This window comes from Lynx canadensis, chromosome A1 (assembly GCF_007474595.2).
Source record: "Lynx canadensis isolate LIC74 chromosome A1, mLynCan4.pri.v2, whole genome shotgun sequence".
NCBI classification, from domain to species: Eukaryota; Metazoa; Chordata; class Mammalia; order Carnivora; family Felidae; genus Lynx; species Lynx canadensis.
This window is the reverse complement of record NC_044303.2, coordinates 69,355,409-69,374,820: the sequence shown is the minus strand read 5'-3', so window position 1 is coordinate 69,374,820 and position 19,412 is coordinate 69,355,409. Positions and strand designations below refer to the sequence as shown.

The 19,412-nt window shown below is 42.3% G+C and overlaps 1 long non-coding RNA gene across 1 annotated transcript in view; it reads right to left on the bottom strand.

The window, feature by feature from the left end:
• Nucleotides 1-13,089: 13,089 nt before the first annotated feature.
• Nucleotides 13,090-19,412, bottom strand: part of LOC115512196 — a 35,097-nt gene continuing 28,774 nt past the window's right edge. The window contains exon 3 of the long non-coding RNA XR_004344118.1: nucleotides 13,090-13,206. This is a non-coding gene — a long non-coding RNA (uncharacterized LOC115512196). The remainder of the gene's footprint in view (nucleotides 13,207-19,412) is intronic.

Genomic DNA, 19,412 nt, shown 5'->3' with positions numbered 1-19,412 from the left:
TAACAATGTGAGGTGATGAATGTTAACTAGACTTACTGTGGTGAAATTTTGCAACATATACAATATCAAATCATTATGTTGTACGTCTAAAACGAATACAGTGTTATATGGGAAGTATATCTGAATAAAACTGGGAAAAAAGGCTCTCAGATTGACATAGGAATTGGAGAAAGGGAGAAATTGGTTTGTTTTGTTTTTTTTAATGCCCAAATCTAGGTCCTCTCAATGTAAACGTCCCAGTGTCTTCAGGGGAGAACTTGGTTTTGTCAGATATTCTCTCTGTGACAGTTCTGATTACCCTTTAATAAATATTTTCTCTCTTATATCTAAATCCTGTTTTTATCTTGATAATGTTTACCAAGATGACTAACATCTTTTATGTAAAATTTGACATCGAGTAATCAACAGCAATTCACATCGCGTGAAGTTATTGGTCTACAAATATGAAGCAAGAATCTTTGGCATTTTTTTTTTTTTTTTTTTTGGATGAAGAAGGGGAAGACTTAGGCCACCTGTTAGGGGGGAAGATCAGGCTGGCCTCTGATTACTCTGAGATATATATATATCTCAGAGTATATAATATATAAATATATTTATATATTATTTATAAATAAATAATGGATTTCAGGAGAAGAAAACATGGTTTCCATGGACGATGTCTAAAACTGTCTTGTGGCCAGTACAGAAGTACCCAAGGAAGGAGCGAAGATAAGGTCTAGAAACAGGCTGGGGCCTGATTATGAAACACTGAGGATATGCAAGGTTTTGCACTTTATTTTTATACAATAATAAAAAAAAATCAACAATCATTCTGTGTTTTATAAAGAAAATGAGATAACTGTTTAAAATGGCACAGTAAGAGAGTTTTCTTCCAGTCTCCTCTCTAAAAATATCTGAAAATAAAAATAAACAGGAAAGAAAACTCCATATCTGAATAGACTAGGGGACAGCTGTACTGCGGAAACACAAGATGTGAGAGGTAGGGTGGCCACATTTGGGGAAGGTGAAACACGGGTTCAGATGTCAACAGATGGGGCACTGGGGGCGAAGCTCCCAGGAGCTTCGTGGTGAATCTGGAACAAAGGGAAAAACACAGACCTGTCACATCTGCCAGAAGTAGTTTACCTATAAAGAGGAGTGGAGTAGACTCCTTATGAGTAGCACAGAAGTTACCAGTCTGGATGGCCTGCAGAAAAGTAGACACCAAAACACCCCAAGCCAAAACAGAAAGTGCACAACAACAAAAACATCAAAGCGATCAAAATGATCAAAACTCACACAAAATCCTGTGTCGAAGGAACCTAAGCGTAAGCCAGATACTCTGGGCATTTCACCTCTCTGTTATGAAACTTCTATTATCCATTGATGTAAACAGAAATGATTATTGAACAATCACCGATATGAGGTATTAGTGATTTGTAATTTGCAACCTACAACAAATCGCAGCACATAAGAATTGTAATTACACAGGGGTCCTGGAAGAAGGGCGAGGAGAGGGCGACAACAGATGGCGGACAAAAATGACTCACCAGAGAAGTATTACCTCAGGACAACTGAAACTTGTGGCCAAACGTGAGCGCCATTATGCAATGAAACATCACAAGGAACTAATGCTCTTTCTGATGGTATCTATGAAACAAGAGCTCAGAGAAGAAATATACAAAATTCAGGAAAAATATCACAGGGCAACAGAAGGAGATGGCACGTAAACTGACAGACTTCAGACGAGACGAGGAAAATATATGTTTACTGTTAGAGAGAGAAAAGCCTCATTAAAGTAGCTCAAAGGAGCATGTGGATAACATTGAGAAAAGTGGACAAAATGTAATAGAAATGAACCAGCTTAAGAAGGCTTAGAAAGAAACGGAGAGCAACAGAAGGCAGAAGTTAGCTGACATAATGCATAGTGGTTATGTGAGAAAGAGAATTGAGGTCAGGGGACTGGAAAAATGTTTATTTATTTATTTAAAGTTTATTTATTTATTTTTGAGAGAGAGAGAGAGAGAGAGAGAGAGAGAGAGAATCCCAAGCAGTCTCCACGATGTCAGTGTGGAGCCTGACACAGGGCTTGAATTCATGAACCGTCAGATCATGACCCGAGGGAAATCAAGAGTCAGATGCTTAACTGGGCCATCCAGGCACCCCTGCTTATTTATTAAAAAAAATTTTTTTTAAGATTTATTTATTTTTGACAGAGGGAGACAGAGCGTGAGTGGAGGAGGGGCAGAGAGAGAGGGAGACACAGACTCCGAAGCAGGCTCCAGGCTCCAAGCTGTCAGCACAGAGCCCGACGCAGGACTCAAACCCACGAACTGCCAGATCATGACCTGAGCCGAAGCAGGATGCCTAACCGACTGAGCCACCCAGGCGCCCCTATTTATTTATTTTTTTCAGTAGGCTTCACACCCAGCACAGAGCCTGACATGGGGCTTGCACTCATAACCCTGAGATCAAGACCTGAGCTGAGATCAAGAGTTAGACACTCAATGGACTGGGGCACCCAGGCTCTCCCTGGAAAAATGTTTAAAGATATATTTAAGGAACATTTCCAGGAGTGAACTAAGATTTGACTGTTCAGTTGTCCCAGAAAAGAAACAAAACATTCCAGACATTTATTTGTTTACTAGCAGTAGAAGACTTGAATCTGCACTTGAAAGGACCCATTTATCTAAGAAAAATTTGGCATGGACGAATCAATAGTCATCTACACCCTGGTAAGGTTACTGGTCTCCAAAGATGAAACAAGAATCTTTGGCATGTTTTGGGTGAGGGAGAGAAGGAGTAAGCCACCTGTCAGAAAGAAAAGATCAGGCTGGTCTCTGAATGTTCTACAGAACGTTCAGTGTTTGAAGACAATGGACCTTTGTTCACAAAGCCCTAGAGAAAGAAAGTGTGACTCAAACTTTTTTTTTTTAACTTAGCTACAACTTAAAAAAAAAAAAAGTTTATTTATTTTTGAGAGGGAGAGAGAGAGACAGAGCACCAGCAGGGGAGGGGCACACAGAGAGAGGGAGACATAGAAACCAAAGCAGGCTCCAGGCTCTGAGCTGTCAGCACAGAACCCAACGCAGGGCTCAAACCCACCAACTCCGAGATCATGACCTGAGCCAAAGTCGGATGCTTAACCGACTGAGCCACCCAGACACCCCTACCTAGCTACAACTTTTAAATATAAAGGCAACATACAAATCCGTTGAATAATCAAGAATGTAGGAACTCTAGCTTCAATGAGTTTTTCTTGAAGAAACTACTACAGACCAAACTTCAACCCTAATGAAGCTCAGGGGAAAAGCAGCAGTAGGAACATGAATCCTACTCATCGGATTAAGGCTGAAACATATCTCATTTAATGATTGAGAGGTACAAAATATAAACTATAAACTCTGACGCTGTAGAAATGATGTCAACTATCAAAGTTTGGGAGGGTGAGGTAGTGAGAAGGTAGGAGGTGATCTAAGTTCTGTATTTTCTTTTTTTTAAAAATTTTAAAAAATGTTTTTAATGTTTATCTTTGAGAAAGCTAGAGAGACAGAGCATGAGCAGGGGAGGGGCAGAGAGAGAGAGAGGGAGACACAGAATCCGAGGCAGGCTCCAGGCTCCGAGCTGTCAGCACAGAGCCCAAGGTGGGGCTCGAACTCACGAACTGCGAGATCACGACCTGAGCCAAAGTCGGCGCTCAACTGACTGAGCCCCCCAGGCTCCCTTAAGTACTGTATTTTCAATGCTTGATGTTAGAGATACAAGAAATCACTGGAATCTGGCATGTCAACATGTGTAAAATATATTTAAGGAACAAGGGGAAACACTAAGAAATTTTCAGTTAACAAAAATAAGGCAATGGTGGGGATGTGGAAGAAAAAAGAGGTATATTAATTTTACTATTGCTCATAATGGCAGTAGCTGACACTGTCTAAAAACAAACGATTGAGTGAACTGTATGGAATTATGGCTATAAAGGATTCTTTATATAATTGCCTCTAGGATTAAGAAATGGGTACGGGGGGAAAAAAAAGAAATGAGTGCTGGGAAGATCATAGAAGGAGACATTTTTTACCGTGTACTCTTGTATCTTTTGAATTTTGTACTAGCTGCGAAAAAAAGAAAGAATAGGAAAATACAAAATAATGAAAAAAGCAAAATTATAGTTATGAATGTGTCCATTCGAACAAAAACATCAAGTTTCCAACTATTAAAAAAACCCCACGTACACTACATAAAGAAATCGCAGCCCATAGAATGAGAGTGTTTTTATTTTAAAACATTTTCTACATTTTAATTTATTTTTGAGAGTGAGTGAGAGAGAGAGTGTGAATGGGGGCAGGGGCAGAGGGAGAGGGAGACACAGAATCGGAAGCAGGCTCCGGGCTCTGAGTTGTCGGCACAGAGCCCGACGTGGGGCCTGAACTCGTGAACGGTGAGATCGTGACCCGAGCCGAAGTCGGACGCTTAACTGCCTGAGCCACCCAGGCGCCCCTAAATGAGAGCATTTTTAAAGGCAACAGAGACATGAGTACTATAACGTAAAACGGGCTGACAGAACCAGGACCACACAATCCGCTCACATACGTAAATGTAGGCGGGTTAGTCTCACCTGCTGACAATAGTAAAAACACTCTTGTTGAATTACTACGCAAAACCCAACTACCTGCTGTCTGTAGAAAACATCTCTAAAACAAAGTGAAGCAGAAAATTGGGAATATAAAGACGGACAATTGCCTCAACCTCCTATCAGTCAACGAAAGACTACATCCTTGTGATGAAAAGCATGCACGACTATTTGTACCCAAAGAAAAGAAAACGATCTATACATGTCTATTTTATATGCATAGCTACTTCCTTTACATTTTGGGTTTTTGTACCGGGTGCATATATTACCCATTGTAAAGAACAGGCAAATATTTTATTTTATTTATTTATTTTTTAAGGTTTATTTATTTATTTTGAGACAGAGAGAGAGAAAGAGAGAGAGAGAAAGAGTGTGCCTGTGTGAGCGCAAGCAGGGGGAGGGGCAGAGGGAGAGGGAGAGAGAGAATCCCAAGCGGGTTCTATGCTGTCAGTACAGAGCCTGATGTGGGCTCGATCCCATGAACTGTGAGATTATGACCTGAGCCAAAATCAAGAGCTGGACACTTAACTGATTGAGCCACCCAGGAGCCCCACGAGTAACTTATTTTTAAAAGAAGATAATGTTGGTAGCAGTGGGGGTAGCATTTGAGGATATGGCTGAGGCTCTCAATAGGAAGGCCTGGTTAGACCAGCTTAAATTTGAAAGGACTGAGCTAGAGGACAGGGGTAGTAGTAAGAATTGGACCTTACCCTAATATACTGTAAGATGTAACTTAGTAATATGGTGTCGTCTTACTTTAAACTTTATTTATTTTGTACTTTTGGATGAAGGCAAAGGGGAATTTGACAAAGTTCTTAAGAATCACAGATTCTTTTAAAAACCTTTTTCCCCTGCATTTCCATTATTAGGAAATAAATGTTCATAGCAGAAAACCTGAAAAAAATGCAAAAAAAAGTGAAGGAAGAAAAATTCCTTTGATTATGATACTGTAGGAATGGCTAATATTAACAACTCAGGCAACAACAGATGCTGTGGAGGATGCGGACAAAGGGAACTCTTTTGCACTGCTGGTGGGAATGCAAACCGGTGCAGCCACTCTGGAAAACAGTATGGAGGTTGCTGAAAAAGCTAAGAATAGAACTACCCTACGACCTAGCAATTGCAGTACTAGGTATTTATCCAGAGGGTACAGGTGTGCTGTTTCAAAGGGGTACATGAACCCCAGTGTTTATAGCAGCGCTATCGACAACAGCCAAAGTATGGAAAGAGCCCAAATGTCCCTCAAGGGATGAATGGATAAAAAAGACGTGGTATATGCACACACAATGGAATATTACTAGGTGATCAAAAAGAATGAGATTTTGCCATTTGCAATAATGTGGATGGAACTAGAGGGTATTATGCTAAGTGAAATAAGTCAGAGAAAGACAAATATATGACTTCACTCATATGTGGAACTTAAGATACAAAACAGATGAACACAAGGGAAGCAAAAAAATAATATAAAAACAGAGAGGGTGACAAACCATAAGAGACTCTTAGATACAGAGACGGTTGCTAGACGGGTGTTGGGTGGGGGGATGGGCTAAATGGGCAAGGGGCGTTAAGGAGGACACTTTTTGAGATGAACACTGGGTGTTATATTTAAGTGATGAATCACTAAGTTCTATTCTTTTTTAATTTTTTTTTTCTTTTTTTTTTTTATTTATTTTTGGGACAGAGAGAGACAGAGCATGAACGGGGGAGGGGCAGAGAGAGAGGGAGACACAGAATCGGAAACAGGCTCCAGGCTCCGAGCCATCAGCCCAGAGCCCGACGCGGGGCTCGAACTCACGGACCGCGAGATCGTGACCTGGCTGAAGTCGGACGCTTAACTGACTGCGCCACCCAGGCGCCCCTAAGTTCTATTCTTGAAATCATTATTACACCATATGTTAACTAACTTGGATTTAAATTTTAAAAAGTAAAATAAATAAATTCTAACAAATTAAAAAAAAAATTCTAATCCTGCAGGATAGACAGGGCTGCTATTTTGTATACCTACCACCATTATTCTCACCCCCTGACACACACATACATGATTTTTAGAATAATCATACTATACATAATTATGTGGCTTAAAAAAAAACTTATTATATTGTCTATATTTCCCAATGTTATTATAAAATACTTTCACAACATGATTTTTAATGGTTACATATTATTAAAATTCTTTATAGTTGGATATTTAGATTGTGTTTTTTCACTTATAAATAACATTACAATGAATAACTCTGTACAAGTAAATATATTCACATCTCTGGTTATTTCCTTATTATATAGTTCTAGGTATGAATTGCTGGGACAAAGGGTATCATGTATTTTAAATTTTGATACTTACTGCCAAATTCCCTTCCAAAAAGTTCATCCCAATGTTATAGTTCTAGCAAAAAAGCTGTAGTTATGAAAGTAGAAAAAATGCAAAGACCTACTTCCTCTATTTGAAAATTCCCTCATGCAGCATTACCGTTCTTTTTCAACTTTGTAAATTTACTTGGTGCAAAAAGATGCTTCATTATCGTCTTAGTTTGGATTTCCTCACTCACGAGAGACCTGGAAATTTTTGTGCATTTATTGGTCATTTGCAACTCTTGCTTTATTAGCTATTCATTCTCTTCAGCTAATTTTTTTCCATCTGTTATCTTGTAAAGAAATGTATCGAGGTACTGAATATCAATGAACTTTGCAAGCATCAAAAATAAATAGCTAGGTTCTATTTAATTATCATCTCAACTTTGGAAGGGTATAGTATAGTGTCCTCAGGAAAACTGCAGAAGCTTGCCATTCAAAAAAATTTTTTTTTCCTAAAGAGATTCTGAAAATAGCCAAGAACAGATGTGATTTCTTTCCGTTTCCATGGACCTAATGGAGACATTCTAAGTAATCTAGGAAAAGGATGAGAGACTGAGCAGGGTGCTGGTCCGTGGCTCTGCACGCCGTTTGTGTTATGAGCGTGGGGGTCAGGTTGTCTGGATAACTAAATCCAGGGCCACTGTGAAAGCAAGAAGCAGGATTGAATAATGATAGAACAGCCCGTTTGTTCGTGCTTCTCTATAATGCATTTGTCGAGTGAACAAAGGCATGAGCACATCCCCTGCCCAAGGATGCAGAAAAGTTAGATTGCTGGCTTTCAGTTTAGTAAAAGTAGAGTTGCACAGCCAGAAATGACTTGCAGAGAATAATGTCAAAAGCAAGGAGCTGAGCAGGGGCTTACCGAATGGGCTCATGTTCTTAGCATCATTTATTCTTGTATTTTTTATTACATTTTATTGCAGGTGTTTAACAAATTCTCGATAAATACAGATCGAATGAATGATAAAGAATGTATTTTCACTACAATTCTCGTAACAATAGCTTTGAAATTGCTCATTCTCATTCTCACGTTACTGTTAAGGTATGGTGGTCCTGAGGTGCTAAGAGATCTAAGAGTCAAAGCTTATGCAGTTAACAAGCCGCAGAACCAGGCTTAGACCCGACAACTTCAAATCCAATGCCCCTTTTCAATACTACGATCGTCAATTTCCCCTAGGTCACCTTCTTGCTCCCTATTAATTATGTTAGACTCAAGTTCCTCAGTCTGTTATTAAAGGTTCTCCACAATCTGGGTTTTTTGCCCCAGTCTTATCCCCTCCCGTTACCCTAAGTGGATATTATAGTTTCCTTTCCAAAAGCTGCTCTTCTCCTTTAGAAGCAGTGCATTTGGGGAGATTATTCTTAGTTCAGTGGGGCCCCTGACTGAATCCTCAAGAACAGTGAACTGGTTCATGAAGGGTGAGCGACCCAACTCTGGCCAAAGAGATACAGAGAGTGTTTCTGGGCAAGTTCTCTGTTCCTAAAAGAACAATCAACAAGCCTCTCCCTTTCTCCTGGTGGATGGGAGCAATGAGGTGCACTTTCTGTCTTTTTTCACTAAGTATAATATTTCTGAGATCCATCCATGTTGTTATGTGTGTCAGCACTTCATTTCTTTTTTTTTTTTAATTTTTTAAATGTTTTTTAATTTATTTTTGAGACAGAGAGAGACAGAGCATGAGCAGGGGAGGAGCAGGGAGAGAAGGAGACCCAGAATCCAAAGCTGGCTCCGGGCTCCGAGCTGTTAGCACAGAGCCTGACGCGGGGCTCGAACCCTCGAACCGTGAGATTATGACCTGAGCTAAAGTCAGATGCCCAACCGACTGAAGCCCCCAGGCGCCCCAGCACTTCATTTCTTTTTATTGTTCAGTAGTATTCCATTGCATGGATGTGCTGTCATTCATTTTCCCATTTTTGTGTTGATGGGCATTTGGGAAGTTTCTAGTTTTAGGTTATTAAGGATAAAGCTACTCTGAGCATTCTTGTATACATCGTTTTGTGGATATATTTTGGGGGGGGGGAATTTGTAGGAGTGAGACACCAAGCATTATACTCATTTAAGTTCCAGATAGAAAAAACCTTGAATTCCAGACTACTGGGGTAAGAAGCAAGTGGTATAATTACTTAGCTTATTCTGAACTCATTCCCTCCCCAACTTGGAGAAGGAAATTAATCATTATCAAAATAGCAGAGGATATCATTAATATGTGCCTAATATGATCTCTAGGCAACTTACATCATATATTATTGCCTAATGCTGTTATTTGCTAGCTTGTGTTTGGCCTCAGACAAATTGCTTAACTTCCCTGGGGATTAAAAATAGCACCTACCTCCTAGGGTTTTTGTGAGAATTAAATGGGATATATCAAATGCTTATCACATTGCCTGACTTATAAAGGTGAAATATATTTAAAATTTATTTTTATTTTTTGAGAGAGAGACAGAAAGCATGAGTGGGGGAGAGGGGCAGAGAGAGAGAGAGAGAGAGAGAGAGAGAGAGAGAGAGAGAGAGAGAGACTCTCAAGCAGGCTCCATGCTCATGGCAGAGCCTGACTTGGGGTTTGATCCCACAACCCTGGGATCATGACCCAAGTCAAAATCAAGAGTAGGGTGCTCAGCCAACTGAGCCACCCCAGTGCCCCTAAAATATTAACTATTATAATTATCATGATATAGCATCTTGCAAAAACCCATGAGATAAGAATTCATACCCCATGTTTATTTTTATTTTTATTTTGTTTTTATTTTTGAGAGAGAGAGGCAGAGGGAGAGGGAGAGAATCTCATGTAGGCTCCACATTGATGAGGGGCTCAATCTCATGACCATGTGATCACGACCTAAACCGAAATCAAGTCAGACGCTTAAACAACTGAGCCACCCAAGCGCCCCTTACACCATTTTTAGAGACAATAAGCAACTTGTCTTAGTTACAGAATGAGGAGTGGGTTTCAAATTTAAGTCTACTTTGGCACCAGAGCCTGAGATCATTCCAATGCACTACTTCCCAAAGGTATATTTTTCTGGAGTACCTCCCTTAAATCTTGACTGCGATCTTGTTAGATGATTTGGGCCAAAATGAAAAGAATAAGAAAAGAAGCCTGTAAAGGAAAGAGAATAATGAACTAGGAAAAGTCTCAGAGAAACTTAGAACACAATCTGTTTATTTATTTATTTAATTTATCATATAGTAAACTATAGATAGAGTACTTTTCAAGCTTTTTAGCTGCCATAAAGGAATTTGGCAAGGAAAGATAGGATTTAGGAGGGTTTTGTTTTGTTTTTTGTTTTTGTTTTTGTTTATACTTTTCTAAAATTTAACCATATATTCCACTTCTTTTTCTGGTTTTTTTTTTTTTTCTCCCTCTTTAGTGCAATTCGTTCTCTATTATAATCAGTAGGATTACAAGATGGCACACTCAAATGGGTTTATGGGAAATTTTAATAGAGGGATTATTTAAAATTTTTTTAATGTTTATTTATTTTTGAGAGAGAGAAAGAGAGAGAGAGAGAGACCACAAACAGAGGAGGGGCAGAAAGATGAAGACACAGAATCCAAAGCAGGCTCCAGGCTCTGAGCTGTCAGCACAGAGCCTGATGTGGGGGCTCGAACTCATGAACCACGAGATCATGACCCGAGCTGAAGTCGTACACTTAACTGACTGAGCCACCCAGGTGCCCCATAGTAAAGGAATTATTTTAAAAAGTGTGGGCAGAGTCTAAGAGAACGAACAAAGTATACTGAAGGGCTCTGAGGGTGGAAGGAGTAGGAGGCCATCGTGGCTCCTGCCCCAGAAGAGGCCAGGGAAGGTCATGGTTACTAGAATAGGGAGAAAATGGTTCTATCTGCAGGAGAGACGTGCCCAACTCAGAGTTTCAGGCTTTGATGGAGGGACCCAAGACATTTCTGATAACTTGCCAGGGTAGTCAGCAGGAAAACAAATACCCTGACCTCTTTGTGGGAGCATCTGCTTTGTGAAGGGGATGGGGGTGGTGGGGACATACTCTGAGTGTCGCTATTGCAGTTAGACATTTTTTATCCACATCTTACAGACGAGGTCATAGACTCTGGGAGCTTTAGTAACTCAGCCAAGCTCCTAGAGCTAGGAAGTGGAAGAGTTGAGATTTAAACCTGGGTTTAGGGGCACCTGGATGGCTTAGTCGGTTAAGCATCTGACTTTGGCTCAGGTCATGATGTCAAGGTTGTGAGTTCAAGCTCTGCATGGGGCTCTCTGCTCTCAGTGCAGAACCTGCTTCAGATCCTGTCTCCCTCTCTCTCAAAAATAAACATTAAAAGAAAAAAAAAAAAACACTTGGGTTTAACTCAGTGGTTCTTCATGACCTAGGGAAGGTTTTAAAAAATATGAAGTCTGTGCCCCATCCTCTGAGATCCTGGTATCATTGGTCTGGCTTGGGGCCCAGGCAGCGTATTAAAAGCTCCCCAGATGATTCTAATGCGCAGCGGGTGTTGGAAAAACGTGGTTTGGTTGAGCTCCAATGTGTTTTTGCTGTAATATGAGCTGCTATGGGCACAGGGCTCATGACAAAGAAATCACTGATCTGAGGGAAACCACTGTCTGATGCTGAGCAGACCATCACAAGACAGTGAGGCGACATGCTGGAGGCAGTCTGGAGGGGTGAGGGGGATGCCTCAGAAAAGAACGCCATTGCCCAAGCACTTACTGGTATTAGCAAATTTAATCCTTACCACTATCGTATCAATAGGTGCTGCTATTATGATTTACAATCAAGGGGTGCCTGGGTGGTTCAGTCGGTTAAGCGTCTGACTTTGGCTCAGGTCATGATCTCACGGTTCGTGGGTTCGAGCCCTGCGTCGGGCTCTGTGCTGACAGCTTAGAGCCTGGAGCCTGCTTCGGAGTCTGCGTCTCCCTCTCCCTCTGTCCCTCCCCTGCTCGTGCTCTCTCTGTCTCTCAAAAGTAAACATTAAAAAAAACTTACAATCAACTAATCGTTAATGAAATTAACCTTTTATTAACATACTATGATCTCAATTTTACAGATAAGGACACTAAGACAAAGAGAGATTAAGTGTCTTGCTCAAGGCCTGACAGAGATGTAGGCGGGCTTGAACCCAGGCAGTTTGAAATGGAAGCCCCCCAGCATCAACACTATATGGGATTAGCAGCAGAGAGGGGGTTGTCAGGGAGAGAAGAGGGAGGAAGACAGAAGGTAGAGGAAGCAGTATTCCAGGCAGAATCAATAGCGTGGGAAAACGGAGACTGTTAGACAGTAGAAGGCATTTAGGGGAACCTGTGCTTGTTGGGGCTTGGGGTGCGTGCGGTGGCGTGGACCCCGTTCCACGTGCCCAGGATGGGGCTGCATCATGTTCTTTACTTGAAAGGCAGTCGGCAGCCACGAGAGAGTGACTCGGTCACACTGGCATTTTAGAGAGAGCCAGAGAAAGATGCGACTCTAGCCCGGCAGGGAGTGGAGGCAGGTGGGTGTGGTGGGGAAGGTGGAGGGAGGAGAAACAGGTTCAGGGCTGGGTGTAGAGGGTGAGGAAAGGTTGAAATAACATTGCAGCAGAGATGAGGTTGAATGGTGTACTCTGTGGTGTCCATCAGACTCGCCACAAATTATTTATGTTTGTAATAAAGCACTGACATTTGATAACGAATTCCTTAAATAATGAATACAACCAGCATACCCCGGAATATAAGAAGACTATATAAGAATGGTCTTATAACTCTGGCACTCCGATTTGCTTGGGGGAGACAGACGTGGGATGATGGGCACAGTTGAGGGTTGTCATAAAAAGGACGAAGGCAAGGATAGATACGAACATGTTAAAATCTGCAAAATATACATCCTCTTAGTAAAAAATTAGACTTATTGGGGGCGCCTGGGTGGCTCAGTCGGGTAAGCATCCTGGTGGCAGCCTGGGCCTTTAGAAACACATCTCAGGATCCTTTCCTGGAGGAATGTACCTGTTGGCACATTTAAAAATGGACATTGCTGCAGAAGTCTGTGGATGGCCAAGGCTAGCAGCAGCAAGGGGCTTAGGAGAGGATTCTGCACTCCACAGGGTGGGATGCTGAGAGACCCCGGCATCTAGAAGCCCAGAGTGTCCCCAACAATGAAGCAAAAGCTGTGGACCAGTCCCTTACCTGGTTTTCTGTCAACAGGATTCTTACATAATTCTGTGAGAAGCGGGAGAGGTCCTCTCCTGGCCGAGATCACCAGACTCATTTAGGGAGCAGACTGGGTGAGATTCAAAGCGATCCACCTGACTGAGAAGAGAGAGATGTCAAGTTTCTCATATTTGAGGGTTGAGGAGTAAGTGTCTCATTTGCCATCTAGAAGAGGAGGAAAGCCTTTCTTTTTTCCTGAGACTGAAAGATGGAGCTTAAGGGTGGGGGAGATGGAAATGCAGGCTCAGAAGTTGAAATCTTAGCGTAAAGAAACTTCAGGGGCGCCTGGGGGGCTCTGTCGGTTAAGCGTCCGCCTTCGGCCCAGGCCATGATCTCACGCTTCGTGGGTTCAAGCCCCGCGCCCAGCTCTGTGCTGACAGCTGGGAGCCTGGAGCCTACTTTTGGATTCTGCTTTTGGTCTCCCTCTCTCTGCCTCTCCCCTGCTCGCACTGTCTCTCTCTGTCAACAATAACTAAACACACACAAAAAATTAAAAAAACCCTTCAGATCCGGTAGAAGTGTGTCTGAGGGAAGCTAACGGGACGTGAGGGCCCATTTGTAACATCAGCAGGAGGTGAGCTTGTGTCAGCCTTCAGGAGGCTCTGCAAAAATGCCTGTTGGGAGGAAGAAATGGATCCCGCTCCTCCCCACACCCTTCCCTCGGCTCCCAGAGGATGCACCTGATGACTGCTTTGTGGTGAAAACGTAATTACATTTGTTTATTTATTTCTAGTCTTCACAGCCAGTGAGACCGGTTTTGATCTCCGGCCCCCTCGCTGAATGAAATCGATGGATTAAAAGCTTAAATCTTTATTTTGGTTTAAACTTCCTCTCAGCCCACAGGATATCTCAGTCCTTGGACCTCACCCCAGGGACAGGGAGGAGATTTTTTTTTTTCTTTTAAATTAATTGATTGGATGTAGGTTTAAGGACTGTGTGAACAGCCTTCTTCACATAAAATGATGAAAGCACCATTGACCCGGGCTCTGAGGCTGCCGGAGAGCGTTTAGCAGGAAGACATTGCAAAGACCCGAAGTCCCCGAGGGGTTATAAAAGGCCTGCTTTACCCACCCAAAGGCTGGAAAACGTTTTATCTTCTCGAGTCCAAAAAAGGTATCTGATTTTGTGTGCCCAGGGCGAAATAATCTCATATGGCCATAAGTGTGCAAAATGACTTTTCCTTTTGTTCCAACTACTTGCTGTGGAATAGCCGAGCTTTTTCTCACATAGATAGGAAGGTAGAAAACATAGTATGAAAAGCTCGCATTCTTACCACCTGGAATTAACACAGAACATTTTTGTTACGTTCAGTCTTTTTGTTTTTGCAACAAAATGAAACATTACAGATTAACCTTCGGTGACATGTGACTTCATGTCCCAACGTTGTCCCCATCACCACTATCATGAGTTTGTAGGTATCCATTCAATTAAGTCTTCATTTTCTTTGCACATATTTATGTATCTACAACCAATATAGAATACTGGTTTGGGATGGGGTTATTGCTTTCAGTTCGTATGAGTGATTTATTTTTAATGTTTATTTATTTTTGAGAGAGAGAGAAAGACAGAGCACATGCAGGGGAAGGGCAGAGAGAGACAGAGACCCAGAATCCGAAGCAGGCTCCAGGCTCTGAGCTGTTAGCACAGAGCCCGATGTGGGGCTCGAACTCAGGAACCGTGAGATCATGACCTGAGCTGAAGTCAGACGCTCAACCGACTGAGCCCCCCGGGCGCCCCTGTGTGAATGATATTATACATATTGATCTACATGTTCATTTTTCCAGTTCACATTATTTCTCAAACATATCCATGTTCCTATAGATAGATCTAGTTCCTTCTTTTTGATAACTCAAGAGTGAACGTGCCTTATTTTATTGGTCAGTTTCCCTATTACTTCATCTTGCCATTACAAGCAATATTGCAATGAACGTCCTTATAGGTGTTTCCTTGTGCAAATGTGTGATGGCTTCTCCCTGTTCCGTACCAGAAATAGAATTGCCAGTTTGTACAATACACACATCCTCAGCTTTTTAAGAGCCTACCAAAGGCTTTCTATTCATTTGCCCTCCTACCAGAGGTATCTTAGACTGTTAGGAAGCCATTTCTCTCCGTATACAAAAGTTCGGTCATCTGGAATCATCTAAACTCAAACTCCCTACAGCCTTTCATCATGCTCCAAGCCCAAACCCTTAACGATGGCCAACCAAGCTCTACGATCAACCCTTCCCCATCTCCTACCTCACTCTCATGCCTAACTTCTCATTCTGCTCTAGCCATACTGGTTTTCTTGCTATTTCTTGACATTCTAAGTTTGCTCCTGCCTCGGAGTTTTTGCACTTGCTTTTTCATCAGACTAACAGTCTTCAGTCAGAGTTTCTCAGGGTTGGCGTTGTGATTTCTCTCAGACCTCTGCTAAAATATGCCACTAGTGAAGATGCCTTGGACCACCCACCCCTCCTCCCAATGCCATTCTGCCGTTCACTACCTTCTTACTTCATTTTATTTTTATTTCTAGTACTTCTCACTATCTGACATTATATTATGTATTTTCGTTTTATTTATTGCCCTATCAGTAAAATGTGACCTTTGTGAGGCTTTGTTTCTTTTGTTTCCTGCTGTAACTCCATAAGCAGAATAATGCCAGAATAATAAATGTGTACTAAAGGTTGAGTGAATAAGCATAATTCTGGAAAGTCAGGGATGGAGGGCTGGTTTGTGGGTAGGTAGAGGGACGTTAAGCAGCTTTTGCTCTCCCTCTTGCCTCACACTCTTGTATTGAAATACGTTTTGCGTGTGACAGTGAAGACAATATTCAGAAAAGACTAGAGAGAAGATATGGGAATATTGGAATCTGATACCAGCATGAACTTTTTTTTTTTTTTTTTTTTTGAGCTAGGTTTAAACCAGGACATTGCCTGCCTAGCATGGTGGGGTAGATGCTATGTTTCCATAAACTATCCTTAATTTGTATGAGTCAGACCGGTCTCTGTTTTTATTTAAATCACCTACAAAAGGCTTTGACCAATGGTGAATGGCCGGGGAAGATATATTAGTTAACAATCGCTGTGTAACAAATTATTCCACAATGTAGTTGTTTGACACACATTTATTAGCTCACAAATTCTGTGGCTCAGGAAGCTGGGAAGGCTTAGCCAGCTCCTCTGCTTCAGGATCTCTACAGGCTGCAAGCAAAGTATCGGTCAGGGCTGCAGTTATCTCAGGGCTCAAGTAGAGAAAGAGCCCCTTTCAAGCTGACTCATGTCGTTGTTGGTAGGACTCAGTTCCTAGCGGACTGTTGGCAGGAAGCATCAGTTTTATGCTAACGGTTGGCCAGAGGCTAACCTCAGCTCCTTACCACTTGGGCCTCTCCGACGCAGCAGCTTGCTTCATTGAGACGAGCAAGCCAAGAAAGCAAGAAAGAATATAAGCAAGATGGTGGTCATAGGTTTTTATAATCTCATCTGGGAATTGATATCCTGTCACTTTTTGCCATATTCTCCTCCCTAGAAGCAACTCACTAGTTATAGTAAAGGAGTGGGGGTTGTACAAGGGAGTGATACCATGAGGTGGGAAACTAGGGGGCCATTTTGGAAGCTGCTTACCACAGAAGGATAACAAGAGGAGGGAATATACGGAAAGAGTGAATAAAAGTGGCTGAGTCAGTAATGTTCATTCCTTCTCCTAAACTCATCCATCAGATACTCTGCTCCGACAACCTAGTACATAAGGGAATAGTATGTAAGAAAGACAAAAGAGGCCAGAGATATGTTTGCCTCCCATATGTTTGCCTCCAGGAGAATGAAAAGGTGGGGAATGCGTGTCCCTTTCTAGGCTGGAGCCTGCAGTAGTTCTAGGGACTCAGCAATGCCAAGACCCAAGGATTCCCTGCACACTCAGACCAACCTAGAGTCCAATGGTATTTGAGTGTGCTAAGTAGGTACTGAGGAACAAGTGGTTTAGGAAGTTCAAAGTGAAATGTGAGGCAGGTCATATTCTATAGTCTCTTGCCCTTTGAATTGGACTCCATCATTAGTTTGCCATGTTCAGTGTCCTACTAAACAATAGACTTTAAAAACGATGCACACACAGCCCTAAATTTGCTGAGCTATTCTCATACTCAGCCGAAGCTCATTTCAGAGCATTCAGACTGTACCACAATTAGCTGCTGACACTATCCTAAAATAATATAAAGCCAGGCCAGTAATTATACACTGGAAGAAACTATGTATAGAAAAGCTCATTAACTTGTGGGGTGGTGCGACTTTCTGAAGTGGGAACATTTCGAACAGGATATAGTGCTCATGTTGGTACGGGTGAAAATCCAATTGCAAATCCTTAGCTTAGTATTTAACAACATCCTGTTCAGAAAGCATCAATCAGGTCTTCAGGATTTATGGGTGGATTAAAAGGGTCTCGTCTTTCTCAAGTTTCCCTGTAGGTGGCACTGTCAGAGTACTCAAGGGAATTCCTACACTAACCTTGCCGCCTTAAAAGCTGACCAGTAACTCATCAGAGTCACTATCCGGGTCACCACCACCACCACCACCACCACCATCATCGTCATGTTTACAGTCATTATTAGCATCGCTCATTTATGAACGAATTGCATATAGGGTTGTTCTAGATCACATTTTCCTCTATTCTGTAACCGCAGGCTTCTACGCCAAGGGAGGCTAATCTTACAGGTGTATGCATTTAGCTTTGGGTTTCCCCCTTCTGGGCCTTAGCTCCTGTGGTGTCCCTTGGCCGGGATGTCCTGCCATGCTCCTCCCTGCCTTGGTGGAGGGGGTGTCCTGCATGAGTTAACACTTCTCCACTCAGCTTCCTGAGATACAGTTCAGGGACGGCTTCTGTCCACCACACAATCTTTGTCTAAAGGAGCTTTATCCCGCTTCTTTGCCACTTTCTCACCCTCGTGAGATCTTCGCTTCTCCCTTCTTATGTTGGAGCCTAAAATAAGTCTTAAGCAACTGTCTCCTAGGGGCTTCCTTTTGCTAAAGCCAATGCCCACCCAGCTCTCCGGAGTGGCAGGTAGCTCCTGACCACCTTTGTTTATTGTCTGACTGTAAACACCTACCTCTCCTCTGTACGCTGATACTTCTTTGGGTCACTCTCTTGACATCGCTTGTGAGCTCCCAGAATTCGGGGACTTTGTCTTACTTTCTGTTATGTTCCTGAAGTTGAACACAAGTTCCCAACAAATGCTCGTTGAATGCGTGAGTGAAAGAAGGAGAAGATTAAGTAAAAAGCCCCATAAGGCACTTTATGAAAGGTAGGGATGCACAGAGGAAGAGAAATTTCTAATCTTATGGTCACTGAAAAGTTTTACCTTGACTTTGGGGACCTATCTTGGGGCAAGAAGGGAGAAGCTAGGAGGAAGCCCATCTTTTTTTTTAAAAAAAAAAATTTTTTTTAATGTTTATTTATTTTTGAGAGAGACAGAGACAGAGCATGAGCAGGGAAGGAGCAGAGAGAGAGGGAGACACAGAATCCGAAACAGGCTCCAGGCTCTGAGCTGTCAGCACAGAGCCCGATGCGGGGCTCAAACTCACAAACCGTGAGATCATGACCTGAGCCGAAGTCGGTCGCTCAACCGACTGAGCCACCCAGGCGCCCCAGGAAGCCCATCTTTTGAGAAAAGAGTGTTATATTATCCTCTCTTGAGCATGTTGAATATCACCCCTCAGAAATTTTCACGCTTTTTTTTGGTTTTTGCTTTTTTTCGGACAGAGCCCTGAATTTATGGCTCCTTCCTAATCCTAGAGGCCAGTCATGATGAAGTGAAGTGACAGTCTCACTTACACTGCTAGGGAAGAGTTTAGGCCTGAATTCTGGCTGATGAGATCTGAGGGGTATTCTTTTTAGAGAGTTTAGTCTTCACTAAAACAAAGCAAACCTTGGGAGCAAACCGCTCTTACTCTTGACTACATGTTGTTGGGTGGGTGTGCCACACCCGGAATATCTGCAGCCATCTTGTGGTCCAGAAAGGAGACTTTGTTTTCACGCCAGTGAGATGGAAAGCCCCGTGCTTTTAGGGACATGGGGGAGTCATGGATTTACCTGGCTTTGAAACCGCCTTTCTTCTGGACTTACTGTGAAATAATAAATCTCTTCTTTAATGTCTATTAATCTACTCTTTCTTACAGCCACGAGTATCATAACTGACACACCTCAGTCTTCCATAGTGTTGTTCTTGTAGAATGTACCAGATAGCTTCCCTTTGCCCTTCTGGATCCACTTCCTCCCTTTCCCGTCCTGCTCTCCGCTCTGAATGGCTGACCTATATTGACTATCTCTGTCTTCTC